We start from the raw sequence: 15,238 nt of genomic DNA, 5'->3' as shown, positions 1-15,238 counted from the left end.
CTGCGGATGTAAGCAGTGTCTGCATAGGACTAACTAAAGCCTTTGCAATGCAATCCCCAGGGAGAAGCCGAGTGACTCCACCACTGACGTGTCCCGGTGAGGAAGAAGAGAACTGCACGAGAAGTGTCCAGAATGTGGTTGGACTCAAGAATGAGTGATGTCGCTTTCCTCTTGCGGCCATCGCTGGATCGCAGCCGCCAAAATGAAGTTTAATCCCTTTGTGACTTCCGACCGGAGCAAGAACCGCAAACGGCATTTCAATGCACCTTCTCACATTCGGAGGAAGACAGAAGTACAATGTTCGCTCGATGCCCATTCGAAAGGATGGCGAGGTTCAGGTTGTCCGGGGACACTACAAAGGCCAGCAGATTGGCAAAGTGGTCCAAGTGTACAGGAAGAAATACGTCATCTACATTGAGCGGGTGCAGCGAGAAAAGGCTAATGGCACAACTGTCCACGTGGGCATCCACCCCAGCAAGGTGGTGATCACCCGGCTAAAGCTGGACAAAGACCGAAAGAAGATCCTGGAAAGGAAAGCCAAGTCTCGGCAAGTAGGAAAGGAGAAGGGCAAATACAAGGAAGAAACGATTGAGAAGATGCAGGAGTAGGGGCGTCTCATACAGTTTTCATTAAAGACTGCTTGAGTAGTAAAAAAAAAAAAAAAAAAAAAACAAGAATGAGTGATGTCATAGAAACCAAGGAGCAAGACCTTTTCTGGAAGGTCCTGAAGAATGTCAGCAGTCTAGCCAAAAGACCCAAGCAAGGACAACTTCAAAGTAATTAATTGCCGGCGGATAATTAAGGAAGTGGTGCCAGTCCTTTCTAACAATGTCCCCTCCGGCGTGCTGGTTCAGGGGCGCTAAGAAGACGCTTACCCTGGCCCTTCACACCAGATTCCTGAGGAATGGCCTCACGGGGCGTTCCGAATTTGGGTTTCAAATGTTGTTACAAGGCGATCTGTGAAGTACACTTGAATGTCAGAGTTGAAAATGTGGAAAAAAAAGGAGACATAAGGAAAATTGATTTTTTTTTAAAGTGCCTTTTCGACTTGAAGGAGACAAGCAGCAAGCCACTAACTTAGCATTTTGTGTGTGTTTATGAGCTGTCAAGAACTGCCCGAAAGTGGCTGGTGAGCAAGAGGAGAACGATGTGGCCTGTTTGTCATCTCTCAGAGTGGCCAACTGCTGAAGGCCACTCTGCAATCAAAATAGAATTTTCCTTCATCAGTAGCCATATGTCGAGAAGAAACAGGCCACATCATGTTCGTTAAACAGCTACACATGGGAGCCAGTGTGTAATCGCTTTTTTTTTTCCATTTTATTTTCAACAATTTGATTGTTCCTAAGACGCCTCTGTGGAATTGGATCTGGCACTTCAATCAGAATTTGAGTGTATTTTCAGAACTGGCCCTGTCTCTGCCCCTCCTCCCTTCTCTGTTACGGCCTCTCTGGGGCCTGATTTCTGCTCCTCCATCTGAGTGTTTAGTCAATTTAATATACATGGCGGACATTTTCTGGAAAAAATGCGAGGCTCATCAACAGAGGTATTTCCAAAATTAGGTGTTGTTTAAAAACTAAGGCAGACCATCCGTTTGTCAGAACACCCAGGCAGGCAACACAACGGCCCACAAAAAAAAAAAAAAAAAAAAAAAAAAAAAAAAAAAAAAAAAAAAAAAAAAAAAAAAGGGCTGTTCCAAGGGCTCTGACTCTCAGCCTCTCTCCGGCGCCATGAGCTGCTGAAGGTGGTGGGCTAGCCCCCTCCCATGGGCCACCTCCCCCTGAAGCCTAAGGTCCCAGAAAAACCGAGCAGTGTTCACCAAAATGCTTCCCGTTTCAAACTTTGTTGAATGGTTCTTGAAATGGGAAAACAAACCAAAGCAAAAAAGCCATGCACAATGAAGGCATCTATGCCACAGCCGGCTACCTGTTCTTGGATTCAGGACAGAAGGTCCAGACGTAAAAGTGTGAATGGCACCCTCCTCACTGGATTAATCCAAGGGGTGCAGAGGCCGGGGGAGGGAGGCCGTAAATTCTAGTCCAGAGACACAAGGTTTGAGAATCTCTTCACCTTCCTATAACAACTTAATTTCTACTGCCAAGCTCTGATCCTTGCTGGCAGAAGAAACAGAAAATGAAAAATGTGTCACCTCAGTGTCCCTGACCTCCCCCAGAGGTTGTTGATGCCAGCTCCCAGCCATGGCCTCCACGGGAAGCCCACCTGGTCCTGGCTTCTCTGTCCAGTCCATTTATCTCTATGGCAGCCTTGCCTGGCCTGGCCCTGACGGCCCCACCACCCTCCAGTCTGTGCCAAGTGCCCTAGTGTATTGTGTGCTGAAATCACTCTCTTTGGCTCCTAGAACCCACAAATCCATCTCCCTGTCACCCCTCCCTTTCCCTCCTGCCAGACAAACAGGATCTTTGGGAAACTGCATCTTTGGACACTTAGAAATTATAAAAGAACCTTCTTCTTAGAACTTTAGCTTTTGCTTCCGAAGGTGGGAGGAGAAGTTTTAGCTTTGTGTCTTGTCTACACAGTTCTTAGAAAGACAACCAGGTTAGCTACAGTCTGCTTGATGTGGAGCATGGATGGAGGAGAGGAAAACAGTGAGCGATAAGATGGATAAAATGGCAAAGGGTATGTTTCTGAACCAGCAGAGCACATGCTCACCCCACTCTTCCCCAGTGCCTGGAAGGAAATACCACTTTACCACCCTTTATCCTGCTTTCTCCAAGCCCAGAAGCCCATGAGTTCCCAGGTAGACATGGATACCAAATTACAGGGAAGGGCTGGCACCCTGGGAGAAAAAGCTACCCCCTCAGCAGAGAAAGAAGCCCTTGGCACACTGACTCAGCGCAGCACCGGAAGAGATAGGGGCTGACTGCAGTGAACCTCTGAAGGAAGCTTCCTGTTGTCACTCTCCTGATTCTGTCTACGCTGGTGGGGAGGCGGGACCAATGGTGTACCTCCCAGGGATGGGGAGATTCACATCTTCACAGCCCACCCCTACCACACAGAAAAACAAAATGGAAGAGCAGGGCACAGAAGGTAGAGTTCTTGCTGTCCTTGCCCCTCTGAATAGGGTGAGACCCGGTTACTGAGGACACTGAAGACCACAGAGAAGCATCCACCTAAGGTCTGCCGGAAGTCCCAGATGGTATATGTCAAACTAAAGCTTTGATTTGCCTTTAAAAGCTAAGGACTACATTGCCTGGCTGCCCAAGGACAGCAAAGAGAGACAAGAGAAATGCACGCAGTACCCTGTGTCTGTTGCCATTCCCTGCCTCCTGCTGGGATGTACATAGGGACATGGAAGAAGGCTGTCACAGAAGGAGATGGACTGGGCATTAGCAGAATTAATGACAATGTACTGAAGATCGGTAGGTAGAAGGAGCCAGGAAGTTGAGGATTTCCGTCTCCACATCCCAGCACATAGAGACATACCATATTTTAGTCCACAACACTGTATTAACAGGAATAAGGTCACTGCAGCACATAGAGACATACCGTATTTTAGCCACAACACCATATTAACAGGAGTAAGGAGAGCCTTGTGTCTAGGTGGACCTGGTTTAAAGTCTGGTTCTGTTATGTCCTAGCCATAAAGATCATGAAAGCCCCTTTCATTCCTCTCTAAACGAGCATAGTAGTTTTTTAAAAATATCAAGGGCACCTCCTGCCACATAAGCACCCATCAAATGAGAGTTTTTTTCTTGCCAATATGATTCTAATAATCTGATTTCTCCAGGAAAATCCCAGCCTAGGAACCTGGAGTTAGGAGACTCTCTGGGGTCTTGTTTCTAAGAGCCCTCGCTGCAGCAGATGAGAAGAGAGTGTGATCAAATGCCCGCTGGGTGACTTCTACAAGACCTGGGACAAGTGGTCACTCTGTTTACTCATCAAAGGCATACACTCGGGTCACCATGATGTCCCCGGGCATACTGGAAGTGATGGCCTTTGCCGAACTTGAGCTGTGAACAGCTGCACTGGGCTAGAAATAACTTTTCAAACAGTGAGCGCCTTTGCCAAGGCCGAGGTACAGCTCTCAGTGGGCTTGGAACCACAGGAACATCTAATAGAGAGGTCTCCTTTCACGGTGACACCCTGCAGCCTTTTACCTGCCAAACAGGGAGATGGCCAACTTTTAGAACAGACTCTTTAGACTTTTTTGGAACAAAGACACAAGGAAAAGTTCAAGGGAAAGAGAAGCTTCGGTAATTTATTAAGGTGAGGCAGGTCCATCAAATCAAAATCCCAGTGGGAACTGGAAACGCTGGAACTTTCAAACTCTGGCTCCTGTCCCCCCTGCTGCCTGTCGTCAAGAGTATTTGTGGATGTAATAGCCAAAGCTGTGTCTCCAACACACAGGCCAGCTAAGGGAAGCAATGCTCTTTGGTGGAAAGTCATAAAAATAAAGACATCCGAGGAAAGCGGTTGGACTGTTCTTACCGAATTTTGACCAGAAAAGAGAGCTATGGAAAGATCCTGTCACCACATATGACCTGCAAACCATAAATGAATAAATAAGAACCATACTCATAGAATGGAAGATGCTACCAGGAATAGCCCCTGGCCTGACCTGTGCTCAATGGCTTCAATGTAACACATAGCAGGTTCTGGACTGAAACACAGGGCCTCAACTGCCTGCTGGGATCTTTCCATTATCTCGGAAGCTGGCCCAAAGAAGCAGGAGTCTACACTTTCAGAAAGGGCTCTAAGCCCCTTATGGAAATGGTACCCGTGAAACACTAATGTTTTCCACTTGGAGACTAGGCATGAGAACAGCACTGCACATTGACTCTAAAGGGACGGAGAAAGTTCATATCCAATTTTTTGTTTGGATGCTCCATTATACTTCAGACAGAAGCCGTGGTGTAATGGTTAGATGCTATGATCTGGTTACAGTATTTAACATCTGACTAAAGTACCTGACTGCTCCTGGCGGGGTTCCAGCTGCAGCAAGCCCGCCATTTTAAACTCATTTTGTTTATAGAAAAGTGAATTCCAGGCTCTTATGTCAGAAGGCAGCAATGGTCCCTTCTCTTCAAGCTGTCAGTTTCCCTTGCCTGGACTCTAGGACTCTAGGTCAGAGAAATTAGCCAGGACTGTTCCTCAGAGTCTGAGAACTTGCTGACGGACATGCAGGAGCCTCTGGGAGCTGGGATCCCTTGGTGTTCTCACCAGTCTGGCTACTTTAACAGACAACCTCTAGAGTCCAGGTAGCTTTAACAATGAAATTGACCTTGTACAGTCTTGGAAGCTGGGCAGTTCAAGACTGACGTTTCGACCTAAGATCGGAATTGGGCCTGGTGACGCAGGTCTCTCTCTCTTTCTGTTCTTGAGGCTGAAGCAAAAGGGTTACAAGATCAAGACCAGCCTGTGTTTCCGAGTGTATTGGAGGCCAGACTAGTTAACTAGTGAGACTACCTCAAAGTAGAGGGCCCAGCACCATGCCTAACAAGTGTGAGGCCTGGGCCAATTCCTAGAGAAAAAAAAAAGTGCCATCTACTTTCTAACTTTAGACGACCTTGTCATTGTCTCATGTCATCACATGTAAAGCAGAGATCTACCCCTAGGGGTCCCTTTTACAAGGGCACTAGTCTCACACATAAGAACTCTGTTCCCATGATCCTGCTGTCTTTGGGCATGCCTTAGAACCAGATTGCCCCTCTGAGGTCCGTGGGGAAGGAAGGAAAGGAGCAGTACCTGGGGAGGAGGAGCTCAAAGTCGGGGGGAAAGAAGAGAAAACCTGGGAAGGGTGAGAAACTGAAACCTTTAAGAAGTGGAGCCTGAGAAAGGAGGTCAGGTCATTAGGGGTGTGTGGCGGTTGAATGTGAAATGTCCTCTGTAGGCACCTGGACACTTGGTCCCTGGTGGCAGAACCTTTGGGGGAGTGGAGCTTGCTGGGGGACGTACATTATCCTAGCATGCTGGGGTCTGAGAGTTTACAAGCTTTTCCTGCTTCCAGCTCACCTATGTGCTTTGTGTTTATGCTGAAGACCCAGTCTCTCTCTCTCTCTCTCTCTCTCTCTCTCTCTCTCTCTCTCTCTCTCTCTCTCATCTTTTTGTTTCCTGCTCTGGCACCCTGCTTGCCGTGCTCCTATAATAAATGCTTCTAATTTCTTCCCCTTCTATGGTAGTTCTAATAAGCTAACAGAGCAATGACTACTTACTGTGTGGGTCACAAACTCAAGATTTTAGAACTATTCTGGTTGCCATTTAAATATAAACTTAAAGGTGTCCTCATTGGGTCAAAGACATCTCTGTCCAAATCATATATAGTTCTCTGGACAGCAAATATATATATATATATATATATATATATATATATATATATATATATATTCCAACAAATCTGCAGTTTTTGCTGGGACTCAAAGGTATGAGTCTATTCTTTCTGTTTACAGATACCCATTATCTGGTCTTTTCTACAATATGGGTTTTTCTTTAAGTAAATAAATTTTAACTTCTGTTCCTAGTTTAAACTTATCTCAATAGGCTTCCACTTGGCTGGCAGACACATCTAAGCATCAGTTGCTGACTACAACCTTCTCTGAATGGTGGCAAGCCCTGGACTTCATGTAAGCTGATGTGGACCAGTCCAGCTGATTGGAACTCCCTGTTCCTTCAATGAAGTCTGATGAGTGCCTTGTTGCCTAAATGTTCCCCCCAACTTTGGCTAGCCTTTCAATCTGCTTGGGCCTGGATAACAACACCCCAATGTCAGCTTGAAGTAGTTGTGAAAAGGAATACATTGTCCCATGCCCCCTGCCCGAAATAGGTTAAAAGGCTGAGAAAAATAAAACACACACACACACACACAACAAAACAAAACTCCCTAGCATGGGGGACAAGATAACTACCTATAGTGCCTTTAATATACGAGGTCCAGAGTTGTCAATTAATAGATTTTTAATTTAAGTAGTTCCATGTCTCCTTAAAACCAGAGGCAAGCAGGACCTAAGCTTGGGTCCTGTCATCAGTGCTTGTGAAGGAGGAAACGTGTGGGCCAACCACAATAAGCTAACTATAGGCAGGTCACCTACAGGAGGTTCTTACTTCCAAACATTATCATCTGCCAGAGTAAAATTGAGCCATCGATAAATTTAATAAGAGGCCTGAATCTTCAGTAGTTTACCCTGAGGCAATACCTGGTTGCAGAAAGAACCACAAATTGAGATTACCTAGCACCACCCAGAACAGACCATTCAAAGGAAATGCCTAGCACCGCCTGTATAGATTCCTGCTCTGGAATCACAAAGTTTCTCAAGCCCACAGATCACTAGGGAAGCCAAGAATGTTAATCACCCGGGGCAGTGGGGGAGAAACCTGTTCTCTGCTCAGAAAGCCTGGAGTGGAGATTGTTAATGATCTGTGACCGGTGCTCTCTGTGGAGCCAGACCTCACCTAAATCCCCCAGAATGTCTGTCCCAGAGTCTCCCACCCCAGACTTTTATCTTTAGCTCTCAGTTAGCAGAACCCATCCTTAGGGAGACGTCGCATGTATTTTATAGCCTGCAGACCTCTTTGCTCTCTCAGACCACACCAGATCCTAGGCCCTTTAGCTATAGAGCCTATCTTCGTGGTTACGTTTCCTGTGCAAAGAGTTTCTATATAGGCATGCCTTGAGCTTTATTGGGTACCTGAGATTGGAAAGATTGTTGCCTGGAAACCCAGAATGGGAATGAATGATGGTTGCCAAAAAACTTTTCCCGAAATTGTAATGTGTTTGGATATGCTGGCGATGAAACACCTGGCGTCAGACGCTCTCGAAGTTTGATCCAGTTTGACAAAGTCAGGCTGAGCTTTCGTTCTCGTCTCCGTGACACCGGCAGGGATCGCCCCTCCCCCACAGTTGTCTACCTTACGCTCCCACGTGTTCCAGGAGAAGTTGCTACTGCAGGATGTGTCTTCGAACTGACTGTTCCTGCTTTGTGTTACTGAGCTGCTCTTGGTGTTGACCCTGGTGAAAAGTACTTATTTCCTAATGCCCATATTGGGAAATCCACAGGGGAAATTTCCCAATATTCACATTCAAAAGCAACTACTGTAGGATGTGACTTTGGGTGGGATACAGACCTTACCCCTCCTCCCTCTGTTATGAGGCACTGATTCGGTGTAGGCCTCGGACTAACAGGGCCAACTGAGATCTCAAAATCACACCAAACCAAACCTCTTCTCTGACTGTTTAGTGTGTTTTGTGGCAGTAACAGGCAGCTCGTATCACACCTCCTAATCCTTCACCTCCTAATCCCGGTACAATGAGGAAGGGTGGGATTTTAACACCTGCTTTTGCTAGAGACATGGGCACTATGTATGGGGGGGGGTATTATTGGTGCATAGAAGCACACGGCTTAAAGGGGAACCAGTTGGGATTGTTAACTTTTTCTAATTACCTAAAATGAAATCCTAGGCAAGCCAGGGCGCTACCTACAAGGTTTGTTAATTAGAACCAATTCAAATTTTATGACATTTCTAGTTGAAGGTGTTAGTGAGAGGTGTGTGTGTGTGTGTGTGTGTGTGTGTGTGTGATGTGTGTGTGTGTGGTGAAAGACTAGAAAAATCAAAACTAGTGTTAGGATTCCCGCAAGGCTCTCGTCCTCCCGCAGTCTCTGTGTTAAAGACAGAGATTGCAGAGGTCTCTGCTAGGACCCTCCTCCACCCTGGAGCCTCCCCTGCCACAGTGTTCCTGCCGCCTGTTCCCTCCACCGAAGTTGCCTTGTACACTGTGGAGGCTGTGCCAGCCGTGGCCAATGCCTGGCCCAGGGCAGGAGTGAGGAGCCGCGGTGACTGCTCGTCAGCCACATTTCCTTCCCTTATCCTGCCCTTCCCTAAATAAGCTCCCATGGGCTGTTGTGAGAAACAACAACTAACTTGAAATTTATAGGGAAATAGCTAATCAACCTACCAATATGATCTTTAAAATAATGCTTATCAGTTTGCATTAACAATATAATTTCCTCTTTTGAGATAGGATCTCATGTAGCCCAGGCTGGCCTCCCACCAATTTTCTCTTTTGAGATAGGAACTCACGTAGCCCAGGCTGGCCTCCCGCCTTCATCTTCTCCATGTTGGGCTTCCCAGCATGCACCATCATACCTGGATCATAAAAAGGGCAAAATAAATAAATAAATAAATTTAAATACAGATGGTTTTGAGAGTGATTTGGCAAGTCCTTGCTGGACACTCTTATTTATGTTATTCTGTTTTTGAAAGAACAAAAAGGAAAATCCAAACTCACACGCTGTTGGTGGGCATCCCCTCTGTGTTCAGAGCCTGCAAATGCCCCCTGCCTGTCTTCTCTCAGAAGTCCACCTAAGGAGCCTACATCACCACCTGCCTGGGCTGTGGACGTCAGAACCAGCCTTCTCCTTTGAGGGCCCAGGGTGCTCCCTTCAAAGTCCAGTATGTGGATGAAAGCCAACTGCTTCAGTTAGAGCAGAGGAGGACCAGATCCCCGCCAGTCAGCATCATTAATTTGTTAGTTAATTAATTCATCCTTTAATTAATTCAATAAATATGAATTGAAATTAGTCAGTCCCAAATCTAACAACATAATTTCCAGATTGGGTTGCCTGGCTCAAATCACATGTCTTTATAATCACCATGATAATAGAATTAATTTTCTAAAACTCAGGTCTGATCTGACCTCTCAGTGCTTGCCTTGCTTGTCTTCTCAGACATTCCATCTTCCATGCCCTCAAACCTTTTCCCGGCAGCATTTCCCATCTTCCCTTTGACCTTTGACGCTGCAAACTGAGCCCCAGAATGACATTCCCCAACACACCTGGACCTTCCTATCCCCTGGCCTCCGACTGTGTAGGTGTCTACCTAGAGCACCCAGTCCTGGCCTCTGATTGTGGGTTATCTGCCCAGAGCACTCAGTTCCCTTCTCTCCACAGGGCCAGTTTGCCTATTTTTATATAAATATCACCTCTTCTGCTAATCATCCTCTGCCTACCACAGCCTTCCTCCCACCCCCCGCACCCCCACTGTGTGATGTACGTCTGCACCCCCACTGTGTGATGTGCGTCTGCTCCCCCACTGTGTGATGTGCGTCTGCACCCCCACTGTGTGATGTACGTCTGCTCCCCCAGTTGCTGTCACTCAGAGGCAGATACTTTACTTGGTTTATCTTAGCATCTCCATTATCGAATGTCATCCCCATAGCACTTATTAGTCTTATAGCTCGCTTGTGAAATGTCCCAGGCTCATGCTCTGGGAATTTATTTGTAGCTAATGAATCCCTTTTTAGGACTCTGAACTGATCAATGGATTAATTCCTTGATAGATTCACAATATGATACATTGTTGGAGGAAGCAGGTTCTGGAACATACCTTAGAAAGACATCTCTTGTCCTCTGTCCCCAACCCCATGCTTCTTGTCCACTTCCAGGTGAGCAGCCTAGATCTGCCATCTGTTCCCGGCTATGATGTCCAGGTTCTTCTCAGGCCCAGTGCCAGCCGTGGACTGAAACCTCTGCATAGCTCAACCAGAATGCTTCCTCCTTTCGACTGTTTCTTTCCAGAACTTTTCACAACGACAAAGAGCTTAATTAACACAACCAGGAATATCAAACTGGTTGTTTGTATGTATGTTTTTTTTTTTTTATATAGTTTTGTTACAGAGCTTAAAACTCATAGTGATCTTTCTGCCTCAGCCTCCTGAGTCCTGGGATCATAGGTGTCTGCCTATATTAGTCAATTCTAACTGATGGGCATGAGTTGTCTTATATGTTGTTTTGAGAAAAATACCACCTTATCTACGTTCAGTGCCTTTTTGACTGGCAATGTCTGCCACAGACCAGAGTTTGGAGAGTGAAGGCATGCTTGCTATGTTTCTTTATTTATGGCAGTAAATGCATCATATTTGAATTAATTTATTTCTTTAAAATAAACGAGTGGGATATATTTCTTTAAAATTATGAAATTTAGGCTTTTCGTGAAGATCAACCTTACACCGAGTTTAGCAAACATTTGTTGTTTTGATTTTTCTGAGTCTAAGGACAATACCACTTTAAATGTTCCTGATCTTGTCTTGGTTTTTCCTAAGCGATATGGGTATTTCAGCACGGCAGCAGACTGATGATGCAGCGTACGCGGCCTGCCTTTGAGCTGGAAGGGGACGATGTGGCACCACACTGAGTAAAGCAGTAAGCATGTCGAGTTTCTGTGATGGCTCCTGGCTAGGCCTGAGCTGCGGGAGGAAGAGGACAGAGATAACTATGCAGTCTCTTGACCCTTACTGATGAGAAGGGCCCAGATGGGGGCTAAAGGAGTTGTTTTCATGCGGGACTTAGGCATGGAGCCCAAGCAGCGTGATTTCAGTACAAAGGGGCAAGAGAAGACAAAGACTCGGGGAACAGGCTCAGTGCTGCTCAGCCCTGGACGTATACTCGTGTGCATGGCCCTCACAGCCAGCAAGAAGCACAGGTGCTCAGCAGCCCTGGCAGAATGCGCATTACTGTACCTCTAAAATAGACCAGTGCTGGGTTTGGAGCTCCCTAGATCCAGGGCTTTTGGCAGATATGGAAGTCACACCTGTAAGGGAAAAGGGCTTGTTTGGGAGCATTAGGGAGTGGCCTATGGGCAACGCTGGTGCTACTTGTGGGGCACTCATTTAGAGCAAGTCACAGATGGGTGTGGTGTGTGTTAGTACTGGCACACAGACACCCTTTGTCTCTGAGTTCTGATGATCTCTGAGACACCATTTGGAGCCCATGAGCTTTAGGGAAAACAGATTCTGAGGAAGACAGACAATTGCTGAGAAACAGCTGCCAGAAGGACAACCTCTTTTCCCGTGACCTGTTTCAGAATATGTGACTGGTGTCTTCCCAGGCACGTGGTATGTAAAGGCTTTGAGAACACAGAGCACTGAGGTCCCAGGTTGGTTCCAAGTGTGCCCAGGCCCTTTAACTGAGGGGGTCTGAACAATTTGTTTCTTGTTAGGTTTGCAGTAAGGGGCAGGGTGAAGAAGCAAAGGTGACTCCACTGCGGTGATTTATGGACCGAACTATGATTTGGCGTTCCTTGGGAGAAGGAGGATCACCAAGGTTCAAATCTCCTGGGTGTAAATCAGACCCAGCAGGTGGCATCTGCTGTCACCTGGCCAACAGCTGTTGGACAGTGGCAGTTTTGAAGGTGTCAGATCATCATTTAGGAAAGGACTGACATGGTCTTAGCTGGAGAGATTGGCCCTTCTTCTACACCCCCACTGCTGGAATCCTTTGTGGTGCCAAACAGTCAGAACCTTCCCTGGAACACAGGCTTTCCCCATTGGCTCTCATAGGCAGAGATGCAGCTCTCAGGGTGTTCAACCCAGGTCCTGAACCACCTGTTGAAGCTTCTTCCCAGGCTTCAGGTTTACTCAGGGAGACGGGATGGGCTGCCAAGTTCCTCAGCTGTTAGTGCCCGCTGATCACACATCAGGGCAGTGGGGATTTTCTCTAATAGCAGACTCTCCTGGGCCAGGCTTACTTAAGATGTGTGGTGTCAGCAGTGTTCCGCAGCATTGCAGCTGACTCAGCAGCAAGCCTTCTGGAAATCTCTGTGAGCCGGCTCCTATCCCACCATCCTTTCCTGGGTTCGCCTCCCCTCTAAGAAGGGTGATCTACAAGTGTCCCTTGCACCTTTCCTATGACGGCTTCATCAGCTGCTGACCCTTCCTCTGCTCGCTCAACACTGGCAGACGCCCTTTCCCCGCCCCCTCAAACATGCCTCTGAGGGTGACCGGAAGTGCCCTGGAATCTTTCAATGCAAATAAGAATGCACAGGGCCTTGCCCTGCTCATTCCATGTGGGCAGAACTGCCTCAGACTGCTCTGGTCACTGACCCAATTTGTAGGGCTGCCTCCCGCCAGCCCAGATGCAGCTGAAGGAGTTAGTGTCTCCAGAGTTTGAACAGTTTGTATATTAATCAACCATTTTTATATTATATATTTGTATATATAGACACTTATATATGTTTAAATATATATATATACAACAAGTATATAATATTACTTGTTCAAATCTTGCCTTTTTTCTATTAGTTTTGTGGGGGGGGGTTGTTTGTTTTTTGTTTTTGTTTTCATATAGTCTATCTTGAGTAAGTACGGCCTATTGGTCGGTTTCCTGTCTGGAAGGTTATTTTTGTTTAGTTTGTTTTCGACAAGGCTTCATATAGCCCAGACTGGCCTTGAACTCACTGTGTAGCTAAGGGTGATTTTGAACTCCTGACCTCCACTTCCACATCTACTGGGATTCCGAAAGGAGTGTCTTGCTGTGCTTGATTTATGCGGTACAGATGATTGAGCCGAGGGCTTCGTGCGTGCTAGCTAGCGGTTACCCTACTAACTGATGCCCCAACCCCCAGCTTCCTATTTTCATACATAATGTTTCCTTGGATCATGCCCGTTGGCGTATACATTATCCGTGGCTGCTTTCTCTGTCCATAGGCAGGACAGGTATTGTGCTAGGAGCTGACACCTGAAGAAAAGTGTCACAGCCTTGCCTCAACGGTTTGACCCTTTCTAGAAATCCACAATGCATAAGCAGGAGTGCATGTTACTCCGCGTGCCCATTAGATTGTCCTAGAGCGTAACACTTGAGATACTAACATGGAACTAGGTATGTATGAGCATGTGTACAGCAGGGTCTGTCAAATATCCAAAACTGCAATCTTTCACTAGGGAAAAAGGACATTTTGTTCTTCTGTATGTACTGTGATACTTCTCATGGGACTCCAAATAGTTCTAAACATCTAAAACACGAACTTAAGGGGAAATGCAAGTTGCGGAATGATACAAATAACATCAACATGCTATTTACATAAATTTGAAGATATGCAAATTTTCTGTTGAGAATTAAGAGTATGGTACAAGCTAGACAATACTACAGGGGCCAGGTCAGGTGTGAGGAACCAGCTAGAAGGAACAGCATTGCTTTATTGCCAATGGACATAGGAATAGACAGGAGTTTTCTCATCAGGACTCTTGTTTCAGGACACAGGCAAAAAAATCTGCATCTTAACAATTTCTGCAGAAAGAGAACCAAGGCAGCAGGTCCCTCATCTACAGCCCCACTGCCTTTTAGGCCATACCAGGCTGGGAGTCAACAAACGGCCATGCAGAAATATTTTGCTACCACACAGTTCTAAATGCCTGTATTTATTTGTTTGCTGAAGCATCAGGCCTCTTCAGGATGCCAGCTCAATTACCTGGACCCTGTGTAGGGTAAATGCAGGTAGAATACATGAGCACTAAATTCATCACTTCTGGAAAGAAACCAGAGAAAGGAACCCAGGAGACATCCTCCTGGGTTGCAAGTATCTGTGTCTCATTGCTTTAAAGCACAGGACACGAGTGTGGCAGAATGCTATGATTTGATTAAGCAGACAGAGTGTGGGTCTGTGGAGGCCAAAAGGAAGCCGCAGAGTAAAAAGAACCAGTTTCTTGCCAGAAACAAGAAAGGCTGAATTTGATGGTGCATGCCTGCTAATCCCACCGGCAGGAGGCAGTGGCAGGAGGATTTTAAATCTGGGTTTTAGACCAGTTTGGGCTACATAATGCTACCCTGTCTCAGAAAACAAAATGTGTGTGTGGGGGTGGGTAAAGAATAGGGTGGGATCCAATCTAGGATCATTTGTCCACTGCTCTATACCAACTAATATTTAATAAGTACTATGGATGCTGGATAAAGAAGGACCCTGGGAATGCTGCAGAGCCGGGTTTGATGTATCATGAACCAGGGACGCGGGTGATGGGATTCCATAAAGACCACACAGCTTCCCTTTAATTTCAGTTGGGAGGTTTTAGCCCTCTTATCTCGCTATAACAAAGTACTTGAGGCTGGGCAATGTGTAAGGAATGGAAGCTATGTAGCTCGCAGTCTGGAGGCAGGGCATGCAGGACAGAGAGAGCTCACATCACAACAAAGCCCCTCCCTGATGAACTGCTGCTCTTTAAGTAAGCAGTAAATCTATGAGAGCAGACCCCTCGGCTCCAGTCACCGCCCACTGCCTGAAGAGGTTAATCTACATTATTAGTTACTTCATGGGGTCAAGTTTCCAACACAGGGCATTTGAGGAACAAATTCAAACCACAGCTTCGGAATCCCCACTCTTCCCTTGATTCTGAGAATATCTACTAGATATACCTATAATGGACATCATCTTTTATACTTACCAAAGTCAGTTCTTATACCATCAAAGCATCTTGGACAGGATTTATCTACTCTCACTCCTTTACTCCACAAGAGAAACT

At 46.3% G+C, this 15,238-nt stretch overlaps 1 pseudogene; it reads left to right on the top strand.

Annotated features, from left to right (window-relative positions):
- The first annotated feature begins 202 nt into the window (after positions 1-202).
- LOC130887489 (60S ribosomal protein L26-like) lies at positions 203-649 on the top strand (annotated as a pseudogene).
- The last annotated feature ends 14,589 nt before the right edge of the window (positions 650-15,238 follow it).

This window comes from Chionomys nivalis, chromosome 15 (genome assembly GCF_950005125.1).
Source record: "Chionomys nivalis chromosome 15, mChiNiv1.1, whole genome shotgun sequence".
NCBI classification, from domain to species: domain Eukaryota; kingdom Metazoa; phylum Chordata; class Mammalia; order Rodentia; family Cricetidae; genus Chionomys; species Chionomys nivalis.
Note: the sequence above shows the minus strand (reverse complement) of the source record. Positions and strands in the feature narration are given on the sequence as shown.